Source organism: Protomyctophum parallelum, assembly GCF_964188405.1.
Source record: "Protomyctophum parallelum genome assembly, chromosome: 7".
Taxonomy (NCBI): domain Eukaryota; kingdom Metazoa; phylum Chordata; class Actinopteri; order Myctophiformes; family Myctophidae; genus Protomyctophum; species Protomyctophum parallelum.
Window position 1 is genome coordinate 50,589,012 of NC_139705.1, and position 14,435 is coordinate 50,603,446.

The window sequence follows — 14,435 nt, forward strand, 5'->3', positions numbered from 1 at the left end:
AATACGATCTCTAATGGAGGATTTAGTGGACACAAATGAAATAAAATGGCGATAGTACTCAGTGTGGGGCAAGACGGCCTGTCACAGCCACATTTGGTAGAGCGGTAGCTTTGTTGTTGTGAGTAAAACGGTAAAATTAAACTTTTGTGGTTCTAGTCTCAGATTTAGTCCGACGGAGAGACACAGTACTATAACTACACAAAAGCGACACTAACAGTAGGAAGTATCTCTGGAGGGGGCGCTTACTGTACGTCACGGCTAAAATACTGGATTTCCTTTAATTAACAGCTTCTCTTCGCAAAGTGCGGAAATGTCAGTGCGATGATGTCAGGCGCATCATTTCATTTGTCATAATTGTGTCGTCAATCTCCAACTAGACACACCAGGTGTTTTATTCCCCCACACTGTAGGTATTATGAAAGAAAGGTTTAAAATGAGCAAAGATTTCCCCCCTTTTTATTTTAGAACAAAGCCTGTGCTCTGGGGCCATCTAGTGGCCAGTGTGTTTCATTGCATCCAGGACGAATACAGTGAGTGGTGGCAGCTTGATTGAAATATTTATTAACAGTTTGCAGAATTACAGTACATTTCAAGCACAAACTCAATACAAAGACTGTTAACTGTGAGTGGACGACCCAATTAAGCATTACACTTGTTTACAAGAGGGTCCACCTTGTTCAATTCATCAAAACATTCAAAGACGTACAAATAGACACTTCTATGTAGTCAAAGAACAGAACAGGAATTCATCATAAAGGAGGTAAAAAGGGAAAATAAACCTATACAGTGAGGGGGAAAACATTAAGGAAGTTTCTAGACGGGTACAGTTGTGGTGTATCGAATCTTGTGGACCAGACCCATTGCAAGATGCTGTACTCTGTCGTTGACCCTAAGCCATTCCAGCCTGTCAAAGTGGGCAGGGGTGAGGTGGGTTCAGGGGGTGAGGCCAAGTATGAGCCTGACCAGTTTGTTTTGGGAAGTCTGGAGCCTTGTTTTAAGGGCCTTTGAGGTGCTGTGGTACCAAGAGGTGCATGAAGTCTGGAGCCTTGTTTTAAGGGCCTTTGAGGTGCTGTGGTACCAAGAGGTGCATGCATAGTCAAGGTAAAATCAGTCTTCCTGCTTTGTGGGGATGCACAGTTAACCTATACCTCATAATTAGGCCTAGTGCAATATCACTTCCAATGTTGACTGAACAATAAGCACTTTAAAGACTTTTTATATAGTTATATAGCTATACTGCACTTTGACTTTACTTAAAAGTCACTCACACTCACACACACACACACACACACACACACACACACACACACAGTGACACACAAACACACACACAGGTGTGTAATCTCCACGTTATTCAGCGTGCAGCTGGTATTTTGCAGACAGAGGGCCATGTGCCATGGCAGCGCCCATCATCCCACAGGTTAGAGTCTAGAAAGAGAAAGTTGAACATTAAATGAAAGACCCTAAAGTCTCATAGGTCTACTGTGTTACGTAAAGGTGCTGTTAGCGATCATTATCGTTATAATTAGTTGTTATTAAAAGGAAAACATCGTTAAAAGGCAGTGGTGTAAAGTTACTAATGTAGCCTACATGTACTCCCAACTACAAGCTCACAATTCGTCGTCATGCGCATTGTGAGCTTGTAGATCTGCTATTATCAAAAGATTCAAATTCAGGTTCTCTTTTTGGTACTTCAAGTGCATTTCGAATTCTGTACTTTTTACTTGTAACAGAATATCTCTAGATTGCAGTAATGATACTTTTACCCAAGTAAAATATTTTAATACCTTTTTCCACAGTTTTTTCCTATTTTCCATTGTTAAAATATTGTGACTTACCTCCATGGTTCATTTTCATGCAGTTCTGTTGATCTCCACCATCGTTGTTAGGTTCTCCCCTGTGCCAGGCTGTGAAGGTCATTGGGCTGCCGTCACTCCACATCCAAGCAGCATTCTAGATGACATGCAACATCATAAATATAATATGTTAGCCATTGACGTTCCCTATAATATAGGGACTGTCAATGGCTAACCGGCTAACAAAATAACATCGACTTCACAGATAGTTTGCACAATAATATTATGTTACGCATTTTCCAGTTGGTGTTATTTGATATGGGCAGATGTCATTATTCTAAACTTGGAACCGGTTGTGACCCGCCACCCTGACAAACACTGGAATGTACTAGCCGCAATTTGCAACTCTAGATTTTTTTACAATGGGTTGAATCTAGAGTTGCAACAAGCTCCATCCACTTCCTATTCATCATTTTTGGTTTGTGATCTGCTTGTCTTAAATGACGTTAAACTCACCAACATTGCAGCTGCAGTCCAAGCTTGAATTATCCTCTTTCAATCTGCCGAGCTTGTTTTTCATAAAAATCCACCTTAGAGATGGTTTTAGCTACTTTCTGTCAAGACATCCTCTGCAAGTGATTATTTTTTTAAGTGTTGCAGTTTGGAAGCACTCGTTTCTGTTAACGGGTCGCACTGCTGCCTCCTGCATTATGTGCAAATTCGAAACGGGTTGAACGCAGGGCCGTTCAGTGACGTACGACGAGTGCTTCCAAACTCCAGCACTTAGAAAAATAATCACTTGCAGAGGATGTCTTGACAGAAAGTAGCTCATAACATCTCTATGGTGGATTTTTATGAAAAACAAGCTCAGCAGATTGAAAGAGGATAATTCAAGCTTGGACTACAGCTGCAATGTTGGTGAGTTTAACGTCGTTTAAGACAAGCAGATCGCAAACCAAAAATGATGAATAGGAAGTGGATGGAGCTTGTTGCAACTCTAGATTCAACCCATTGTAAAAAAATCTAGAGTTGCAAATTGCGGCTAGGAATGTACCAGTTGAGGCATTACATTTAGTTTGACTCGGTTCCACAGATAGATATTGTGAAAATAGAAGATATACAAGCTAACAACGCCTCCGTTCACCTAATAATACCCGTTGTCAACTTGTCATAGCAACCATTTTAACTCTCTGTCTGTGTCCCTTTTGTGCCCATACTGTATATGGAGATCTCTGTATCTGTCTGTCTGCCTGTGCCTGAAGAGTGCAAACTGACTGTGAAAAGTGTACTGGTTAATGAATCAATTGGCAGGTGTGGGGTTGCCCTGGCAATCAATTGGCTGAGGCAGAGGCTAGGAATTGCACAGGTGAGGGGACTTAGGCTGATTAGGCCCTGGCAGAGCCTGAGCAGAGTCTTTTACGTGGATCCGGCCGACTGGATACCGGGCACTGCACTCCCTGTGGGGGAGTGGAACGCGTGTGTCAAATGTGAAGTCAGTGGGTTCAACGGTTCTCAAGTTACGTGCATTACAACCGTACACAAACACGCGCACGCACACACGCAGTCACGCACGCACACACGTACACACGCACGCAGAGACGTGTAGGATTGTGCATCATGGTAAATTCAGGGGTACAAAATTCATGGTAAAATTGGAGTACCATTAAAAACCTATAAGGCAAAACAAATCTCATTTTAATTATGCTTTAAAGGACAACTTTAGTTTTTTTAAACCAAGGTTCATGTTCTAGGTTGTTATTACGGAAAGTAAAAGATGAGTGTTTCTTTGGTTTTAGGGATTTTAGCTGTTTTTGACAGGGGGGCGGGGCAAAAACAGCAAATGAAAAAAAAATACACTCACCTTTTACTTTCTCTAATAACAACCTAAAGCATGAACCTTGGTTGAAAAAAACTAAAGTTGTCCTTTAAGAAGCATGCAATGTCTCAAACTAGGGGTTTCTTAAAGCATAATTCAAATTAGATTTTTTTATTTATTTGTTTGCCTTAGGGGCCTATATGTTTTTAATGGTATAGGTTCAATCCCTGAATTTAACATGATCCACAATAGGCCGTGTTGGGACCCCAGAAAAAGTGCCTAGAAAATTAATTTCGCTCCCGCGTCATGAGCACTACTCATTCAATTTTCTTTCATAGATAATACCCTTCTGAACTTTGGGTTAAAAGTTCGACTCATAATATCCTGCAGTATTTTGTCACAGGCCAGACATGTATATAAAAGTATATAAGCAACCAAACGAAAATCTTGTGCTGCTGTTTTTGCTTGTAAAATGTGTTATATTGATTTTGGCAACACAAAATCTTTGTCATAAATACATATACCTAACATCTGAAACAAGTACTGGTGCCTTAGTTTACTCATACGTTAATCTAGATCATGAAATGTAGCAAATTTGTTAAAAAAATAAACGCTTCAACTAACGTTATTGGCACCCAGCACACTGAAACATACACATAGTAAATTGAGCCAAAAGCTTATGTTTCATACATTAAAAATGTCACAACCTACTTTGTAATGATGGGTAGAAAAGAAAAGCAGTGCACCTTGGCCCAAAATGCCTGGTCTATCAAAAATGTTACCACGCCCCCCTAATTTGGAATGATGCTAACTAACTATAAAACTAAATGCAATAAAGGTCAGAATTATTTCAACATATTGTATGCAACATTTATTAAAGTACCACAAACTGTCACAGCATCTGACATCTCAGCAATAGTCCCGGGCCTTACGGATATTTCCATGCCAATCAATATTAAAGGGACCAAATTTGGCCCGGATGTAGCCCAGGGCATGCTCTAATGATTAAGCTAGGGCGCCCGAGCCTGTGACCTTCGGGGTCGCCATGGCGGCCAAATCCAATATGGCTGCCACCTAAAACAGTTTTGGCTGTCACATTTGAACCAGATGAGCTACAAATGCGGTGTATTTATTTAGTTATTTGACCATTACAAACATGTTGGAATACTTATCATTACAATGGGGTGTGTCTGGTACCCTAATTTGCATTTCCAAGATGGTGGCTATGTGAACTTTTGACAATTTCAGTCAAGTCGATGCATGAATTTTAATCATTAGAAACACATTGGAATGTTCCAATTCATGATTAAATCTATCTAGAACACACCATTATGGTCTACAGCTTCATCACGTTATGCACCTAAACCATCCACTCCATGTGAGCTCCCCACGACGGAGCCCACGTCTTCCTCACCAGCCATTTGCAGCATCCTGTTGCATACGCTAAAAGATCTGAGCATTCGAGAAGAACACATCATCAGTGCATCAGAGTAGTCAGAAACAGGTCTCATGGTCGCAGCTTACGTATTTCCTGTAGGCGGACTCGACATAGCCCTCACCAGTCACTCAGGAGTGACTGATGTTAGTCTGCCTCAAGTCAAACGTTACTCTTTTAACTGCTTTTTACTAACACTAACATTACAAAGATGCCCAGAACATCGAGATGAACCTGTTTAGTTTATGGCTGCTCGAACAGCAATGGCAACATAAAAAAAAAAAAAAAAGAAACAGAATGTCAAAATATCCACCGTGGGGTCCAGAGCCATTGAGTAATGGTTGAGACGAAGCAGTGAAAGGTCATACTAAGCATTTAAAGTAGCATTTAAATGACTCAATGGCTCTGGTCTCAGACCCCGCGGTGGATATTTTTACATTCCGTTTGTTTTGTTTTTTGGAATGTTGCCACTACTGCTGGAGCAGCCATAAACTAAACAGGTTCATCTCGATGTAAGCTGCGACCATGAGACCCGTTTCTGCATTCGTCTATAGGGTGAGCAGGAAAGGTGACCTTGGGGAGTGCCCGTGATGTACACCAGCACCTCTGAACAGACAACCCTGCAGTCTCACATACTGCAGTCTGTCCGAGAGATTCTTAAATCTTAGATCCATGCCACCAAACCATGCCCCCCCCCCCCCCCCCATCAACACAAGCTTCTGCAAGCAGCTGTGACTGGATAGTTTTGAAGACATTGGAGAAGTTAAAAAAAAGCATGATTCTAACTGTATTGCCTAGGGTGTCAAGGTGTATGAATGCCTTGTTTAGCATGTAGAATAGATGACATCATCAAACCCAATGTCCACCTGGTATGCAAACTGAAGGGGGCCAATGTAGAATGTGACGATTTTATACATGTGGTGGGGAGCTCAGAGTGGAAAGTAGGCTTTCTAATAACCCAAGCCGCCTTTGTATTGGTGAGTATAGGTAAAACGTATTTATATTTCCGCAGCAGAGGAGAGGCTGGTCTGCATTTCATGCGAGCGCAGGAAGACAACAGTCCCATAGCTCTAATGAAGGCATTAAACTAGAGCTATACTATTACTATACTATTACTATAACTATACTATACTATACTATACTATACTATACTATACTATACATACTATACTATACTATACTGTTACGCGGCTACGCCAACACCTATGTATGGGCGATTGGGCGTACATACTATAGGTGGTTCTGGACAACTACCTATCCAATCACATCGGACATAAAAATGTCAGCAACGCACATGCCGAGTTTGAAGTTGGTCCGTTGAACGATTTTCGAGATGACGTCTACTAGATGGACGTGTATATGCACGTACAGAGATTTTGTGCATTCATTATCTAATACTCTTATCTGTATCAATAGGAATGTGTATATTAGAGTGTTCTAGATAGATGTAATCATACATCAGAGCATTTCAATGTGTTTAAAATAGACACCACGTTTGTCAAAAAATTCAAAAGTTCACTCGTTTTCACATAGCCATAGGGTTCCAGACACACCCAATCATAATGATAAACATTCCAACACGATTGTAATGGTCCAAAAACATGACAGACACAAAGTTTGCATGTGTAGCTCATCTGGTTTTACAGCCAAAACAGTTTTAGTTAGCAGCCATTGAGGTCGCGATGGTGACCCCAAAGGTCGCCAGCTGTACATTAATGTCAGATGCTGTGACACTTTGTGATACTTGAATAAATGTTTCATACCATATGTTGTAATAATTCTGACCTTTATTGCATTTGTCTTTAGTCTTGTCCATTTTTTGCATTATTCAATTTAGGGGGGTGTGGTAACAATTTGATAGATTTGTAGCGTTTGTGGGCCGAGGTGCACTGCTTTTATTTTCTACCTTTCATTACACAGTAGGTTGTGACAATGTTTATCATGTATGAAAAATAAGCTTTTGGCTAAATTTACTATGTGTATGCTTCATGTGCTGTGTGCCAATCACTTAAGTTGAAGCATTTTCTTTAACAAATTTGCTACATTTCATGAACTAGATTCACATATGAGTAAACTAAGGCACCAGTACTTGTTTCAGATTTTAGGTATATGTATTTATGACTTGAGAAAGATTTTGTGTTGCCAAAATCAATATAACACATTTTACAAGCAAAAACACCAGCACAAGATTTTCGTTTTTTTGGTTATATACTTTTATATAACTTTTATAACTTTTATATTTCTGGCCTGTGACAAAATACTGCAGGATATTATGAGTAGAACTTTTAACCCAAAGTCCAGAAGGGTATTATCTATGAAAAAATGCATTGAATGTGTAGTGCCCATGACGCAGGAACGAAACTGAACGAAAAGGGACCTCACAATATGGCCTACAGTAGCCTACTCTATTTTTAATATGTTATTTGGATGAACCGATTTAATACCGTTGCAATTTATTTTGGCTCAAGCCCTTTTTTACCTTAGATTGACTGGCCTATCGGTTCATGATGGTTATTGGTCCTTACCTGGCCTGCTACATCATAGCCACCGATCCACACTATAGTCAGTGAACCTGTTTGAGAACGTATCAGGTCTTGAACGGCCGTGTGTTCTGCTTCGCTGTGAATGGATGCCAGGTGTCCGCCCAGTGTCAAACAGGTTTGCTACAGAACATATCAACGGAAGAATATTATTCAAATAACGAATGCATATACTGTAGATGCACAATAGAAATACAGTAGTTTGTGTTTGTTCATTCTACCTCAGCAACAGCCCAGGTCGTCTCAATCGGTATGTAGCTGTAGATTAGCTCCCCTGAAAATACAACAGACACTTGAAGTCAACTGTTTGAAAGCAGCAATATAACACCTAAACTAACAAAATCAGGAAATCCTACAACAAACTGTAAGATAATAACTGTAAGAAACACGTCTGTGTTCAATTTCGGTTTTTTGTACCATTCCAAGATACTATAATCCCTACATGTATTTCCACCAGTGGTGGAACAAGTACTCAAATATTTTACTTTACTTTATATTTAATTTTACTACCTAAAAGTATTAATACTGCAATGCAGAAATATTCTGCTACAAGTAAAAGTCTGAAAAGTATTGGTATCCAAATGTACTAAAAGTACCAAAGGTACCCAATGTACTGCAAGTCCCATTTAAAGTTATGAAATGTAGGCTACTAGAATTTTGCGGCCCTCACGGGCCACTCATCCAAGTTACGTTGCAGCGCACTATGGGAAGAAGGAAATTGCGGCAGTTGACTCCACATGTAGGGGTTATTAGTTATTATTATGTGTCCTTATTTCATCATTTAATGAAACTCAAGATTATAACGTCCTGTATTGGTAGCCTATATTAGCCCAATATTGCCGTTACGCATTTCACTTGAATAATGTTGTGTGCCTCGCGTGCGCGTGCGGAGAAAGACGGCGCCGCCGTGTGTAGCCTGCATGGCTATTCCTGTGTGGGTGTGTGTGGCGTGCCGAGAGAGAGAGAGAGAGAGAGAGAGAGAGAGAGAGGCTTCCAGGCGTGCGTGTGTGTGTGTGTGTGTGTGTGTGTGTGTGTGTGTGTGTGTGTGTGTGCAAGCCAGGCGTGCGTGTGTGCAATCAAAAGTACTCGGCAGTATGGTTGGCAGGCGAAATAGCCAATGCGAACGGTCTAATCGTAATACTTGTAATAAATATTTTCATTTGTAGTATAGGATATTGAAAATAGAAGATTTACAAGCTCACAATGCATTGCATCATCGTGACACAATGTGGGCTTGTACATCTGCTATTTTCCAATGGCCGAAATGTATATAGGGCTGGACAAATGTTTATTATGTTCTGTATTAATAGTAAAAATTGGCACACACCCAATAAAGAGATGGAATTGCGGAATTACTTTGTCTGCCATTTATTACATTTTTGGATGTGCTACCTTTTTGGATAAATAAAAAAAAATCATTTTTTGAAGTACTTATTTTCTGTCAATTACGTTTGTTTGTTTGTTTGTTTGTTTGTCGCACGCGCACACACACACACACACACACACACACACACACACACACACACACACACACACACACACACACAAAAACACACACCTGCAGACCCGCAGCAGAATTCAAGACCATCACAGCGCAGAGAAGTAGAGAGCAGAAGTAGCACACTCAGCATCCTCATGGTCATGATGATGATGGAGATGGAGATGATGAATGAATTCCTTCTAGAAAGAAGCAGAGAGACATGTTAGAGATATACTTCAGTCCGAGAAGTAACAACAACAACAACGACAACAAGACAGGACAGGACAGGAGGAGAGGAGTCACGTCAAACCTTCAGTAGAATGATGCTCTTCCAGTGTTTAGGATCAGAAACAGCAGCTCTTATATAGACTGACACCACAGCGCGTATTCAGGGCGGAGTCACCACCCTGGGGGAAGTTGTGATTTGCTCTCGTTCACTGCAATGCAATTTGCGGCATTTCCAAAACAATATTGCGCAGAGTAGCGATTATCAAACGTATTTGCAACGCCATACGTTGAAAGATCTGTTGCCCGTGGACAAGGCACGTTACAATGCAGATGAGCAGGAAATGTCAATGACTCATGTTTTCTAGCAGTTTCATGGGAAAATGCCAAAGCCTGCCATTAGTTCCTTCTTCCTTGTTGTCACCTTGTTGTTGTTTTGTTGTCACCTCTGCATATAGGCCATATTGTGAGGTCCCTTTTCGTTCAGTTTCGTTCCCGCGTCATGGGCACTACACATTCAATGCATTTTTTCATAGATAATACCCTTCTGGACTTTGGGTTAAAAGTTCTACTCATAATATCCTTCAGTATTTTGTCACAGGCCAGAAATGTATATAAAAGTATATAACCAAAAAACGAAAATCTTGTGCTGGTGTTTTTGCTTGTAAAATGTGTTATATTGATTTTGGCAACACAAAATCTTTCTCAAGCCATAAATACACCTAAAATCTGAAACAAGTAGGCCTACTGGTGCCTTAGTTTACTCATATGTGAATCTAGATCATGAAATGTAGCAAATTTGTGACCTCAATGGCTGATAACTAAAACTGTTTTGGCTGTAAAACCAGATGAGCTACACATGCAAACTTTGTGTATGTCATGTTTTTGGACCATTACAAACGCGTTGGAATGTTTATCATTATGATTGGGTGTGTCTGGAACCCTATGGCTATGTGAAAACGAGTGAACTTTTGAAATTCTTGACAAACGTGGTGTCTATTTTAAACACATTGAAATGCTCTGATGTATGATTACATCTATCTAGAACACTCTAATATACACATTCCTATTGATACAGTTAAGAGTATTAGATAATGAATGCACAAAATCTCTGTACGTGCATATACACGTCCATCTAGTAGACGTCATCTCGAAAATCGTTCAACCGACCAACTTCAAACTCGGCATGTGCGTTGCTGACATTTTTATGTCCGATGTGATTGGATAGGTAGTTGTCCAGAACCACCTACAGTATACGCCCAATTGCCCATACATAGGTGTTGGCGTAGCCGCGTAACAGTATAGTATAGTATAGTATAGTATAGTGTAGTGTAGTATAGTATAGTATAGTATAGTATAGTGTAGTATAGTATAGTATAGTATAGTATAGTGTAGTGTAGTGTAGTATAGTATAGTATAGTATAGTATAGTGTAGTATAGTATAGTATAGTATAGTATAGTATAGTATAGTATAGTATAGTATAGTATAGTATAGTATAGTATAGTATAGTAGGCCTATAGTATAGTATAGTATAGTATAGTATAGTATAGTATAGTATAGTATAGTATAGTATAGTGTAGTATAGTATAGTATAGTATAGTATAGTATAGTATAGTATAGTATGTATAGTATAGTATAGTAGGCCTATAGTATAGTATAGTATAGTATAGTATAGTATAGTATAGTATAGTATAGTATAGTATAGTATAGTATAGTATAGTATAGTAGGCCTATAGTATAGTATAGTATAGTATAGTAATAGTATAGATCTAGTCTAATGCCTTCATTAGAGCTATGGGACTGTTGTCTTCCTGCACTCACATGAAATGCAGACCAGCCTCTCCTCTGTTGCGGAAATATAAATACGTTTTACCTATACTCACCAATACAAAGGCGGCTTGGGTTATTAGAAAGCCTACTTTCCACTCTGAGCTCCCCACCACATGTATAAAATCGTCACTCACTGATGGTGAGTGACTACATTGGCCCCCTTCAGTTTGCATACCAGGTGGACATTGGGTTTGATGATGTCATGTATTCTACATGCTAAACAAGGCATTCATATACACCTTGACACCCTGGGCAATACAGTTAGAATCATGCTTTTTTTTACTTCTCCAATGTCTTCAAAACTATCCAGTCACAGCTGCTTGCAGAAGCTTGTGTTGATGGGGGCGGCATGGTTTGGTGGCATGGATCTAAGATCTAAGAATCTCTCGGACAGACTGCAGTATGTGAGACTGCAGGGTTGTCTGTTCAGAGGTGCTGGTGTACATCACGGGCACTCCCCAAGGTCACCTTTCCTGCTCACCCTATAGACGAATTCAGAAACGGGTCTCATGGTCGCAGCTTACATCGAGATGAACCTGTTTAGTTTATGGCTGCTCCAGCAGTAGTGGCAACATTCCAAAAAACAAAACAAACGGAATGTCAAAATATTCACCGCGGGGTCTGAGACCATTGAGTCATTTAAATGCTACTTTAAATGCTTAGTATGACCTTTCACTGCTTCGGCTTTTGACAACGTGAACCATTCCATACTGATTAAAAAGCTTAAAGCTATTGGTTTTGATAGCACGTCAGTGAGCTGGATGCAATCCTACCTGGAGGGGAGAGAACAGATGGTGGAGGTGAACGGAACACTGTGTCCCCCCCCTCCCAGTGAGCTGTGGCGTCCCACAAGGAAGCATACTAAGGCCTTTACTGTTCCTAATATATGTTAACGACATGACATCAGCTTGTGACTGCAACTTGTTCCTGTTCGCAGACGACTCAGCACTGCTCGTCTCGGACAGGAACAAACTGCAGGTTGAAAAGACCCTCAGCTCTGAACTCGGTAGAATCTGCACCTGGCTCGCTGATAACAAACTATCCTTACACCTGGGAAAAACTGAATCCATTCTCTTCGGATCAAATAGTAATCTCAGCAAGGCAGATGGCTTCTTGGTTAGAGTGGGTGACAACATTATCACACGAAAAGATGAAATTACCTACCTAGGTTCCATCCTGGAGGCCAATCTTTCCTGTGATAAAATGGCCACCAACGTAATCAAAAAAGTCAATCAAAGAACAAGATTCCTTTACAGGATCTCCTCACTGGTCAACAAAAACACCTTGAAGACCTTAACAGGAGCCCTCGTACAAGGCTTCTTTATATGCATCCACCTCTTGGTACCACAGCACCTCAAAGGCCCTTAAAACAAGGCTCCAGACCTCCCAAAACAAACTGGTCAGGCTCCTACTTGGCCTCACCCCCCGAACCCACCTCACCCCTGCCCACTTTGACAGGCTGGATGGCTTAGGGTCGACGACAGAGTACAGCATCTTGCAATGGGTCTGGTCCACAAGATTCGATACACCACTAAGATACCCATGTACCTGTTTAAATACTTCCTTAATGTAAACGAAGTCCACACCCACAACACCAGAGGGAGTGCAACAAACCACCCAGATTCGGCACAAACAAGGGACTAAATTATTTTCGCTCCTATGCCACCAAAATGTGGAACGCCCTACCAACAGTCATTAAGACATGTGAATCCCTTGACTCCTTCAAAACCGCTCTCAAAGGGCACCTACGGATGGCTGCAATTCGAAACTGGCCTCTGTAAAATCTGAATCCCCCCCCACCGCCCCCCCCCCCCCCTTTCCCCTCACTGTATATGTATCTTTTCCCTTTTTGCTTCCTATATGATGAATTCCTGTTCTGTTCTTTAACTACATAGAAGTGTCTATTTGTATGTCTCGTTTTGATGAATTGAACAAGGTGGACCCTCTTGTAAACAATTGTAATGCTTAATTGGGTCGTCCACTCACAGTTAACAGTCTCTGTATTGAGTTTGTGCTTGAAATGTACTGTAATTCTACAAACTGTTAATAAATATTTCAATCAATCAATCAATTCGTCTCAACCATTACTCAATGGCTCTGGACCCCACGGTGGATATTTTGACATTCCGTTTTTTTGCCATTGCTGTTCGAGCAGCCATAAACTAAACAGTTACAAAAAAAAGTAACACTCATCTTTTACTTTCCCTAATAACAACCTAGAACATGAACCTTGGTTTAAAAAAACTAAAGTTGTCCTTTAAATCATAATTAAAATTAGATTTGTTTTGCCTTATAGGTTTTTAATGGTACTCCAATTTTACCATGAATTTTGTACCCCTGAATTTACCATGATGCACAATCCTACACGTCTCTGCGTGTGTGTACGTGTGTGCGTGCGTGACTGCGTGTGTGTGTGCGCGTGTGTACGGTTGTAATGCACGTAACTCGAGAACCGTTAAACCCACTGACTTCACATTTGACACACGCGTTCCACTCCCCCACAGGGAGTGCAGTGCCCGGTATCCAGTAGGTCGGACCCACGTAAAAGACTCTGCTCAGGCTCTGCCAGGGCCTAATCAGCCTAAGTCCCCTCACCTGTGCAATTCCCAGCCTCTGCCTCAGCCAATTGATTGCCACGGCAACCCCACACCTGCCAATTGATTAATTAACCAGTACACTTTTCACAGTCAGTTTGCACTCTTCAGGCACAGGCAGACAGACAGATACAGAGATCTCCATATACAGTATGGGCACAAAAGGGACACAGACAGATAGTTAAAATGGGTGCTATGACAAGTTGACAACAGGTATTATTAGGTGAACGGAGGCGTTGTTAGCTTGTATATCTGCTATTTTCACAATATCTATCTGTGGAACCGAGTCAAACTAAATGTAATGCCTCAACTGGTACATTCCAGTGTTTGTCAGGGTGGCCGGTCACAACCGGTTCCAAGTTTAGAATAATGACATCTGCCCATATCAAATAACACCAACTGGAAAATGCGTAACATAATATTATTGTGCAAACTATCTGTGAAGTCGATGTTATTTTGTTAGCCGGTTAGCCATTGACAGTCCCTATATTATAGGGAACGTCAATGGCTAACATATTATATTTATGATGTTGCATGTCGTCTAGAATGCTGTTTGGATGTGCAGTGACGGCAGCCCAATGACCTTCACAGCCTGGGGCGAGGGACAGCCTGACAACTATCAAGGAGTGCAACAGAACTGCATGGTTATGAACTTTGGAAGTAAGTCACAATCTTTTAACAATGGAAAATAGTATTAGTAACTGTGGAAAAAGGTATT

At 40.7% G+C, this 14,435-nt stretch overlaps 1 long non-coding RNA gene across 1 annotated transcript; it reads right to left on the reverse strand.

Moving 5' to 3' along the window:
• Positions 1 to 1,880: 1,880 nt before the first annotated feature.
• On the reverse strand, positions 1,881 to 9,414 carry LOC310861579. The gene is made up of 5 exons (XR_014569499.1): positions 9,378 to 9,414; positions 9,134 to 9,267; positions 7,809 to 7,861; positions 7,573 to 7,710; positions 1,881 to 1,953 (listed from the first exon to the last, which is right to left on the reverse strand). It is a non-coding gene; the product is annotated as an uncharacterized lncRNA (long non-coding RNA).
• Between the last annotated feature and the right edge of the window lie 5,021 nt (positions 9,415 to 14,435).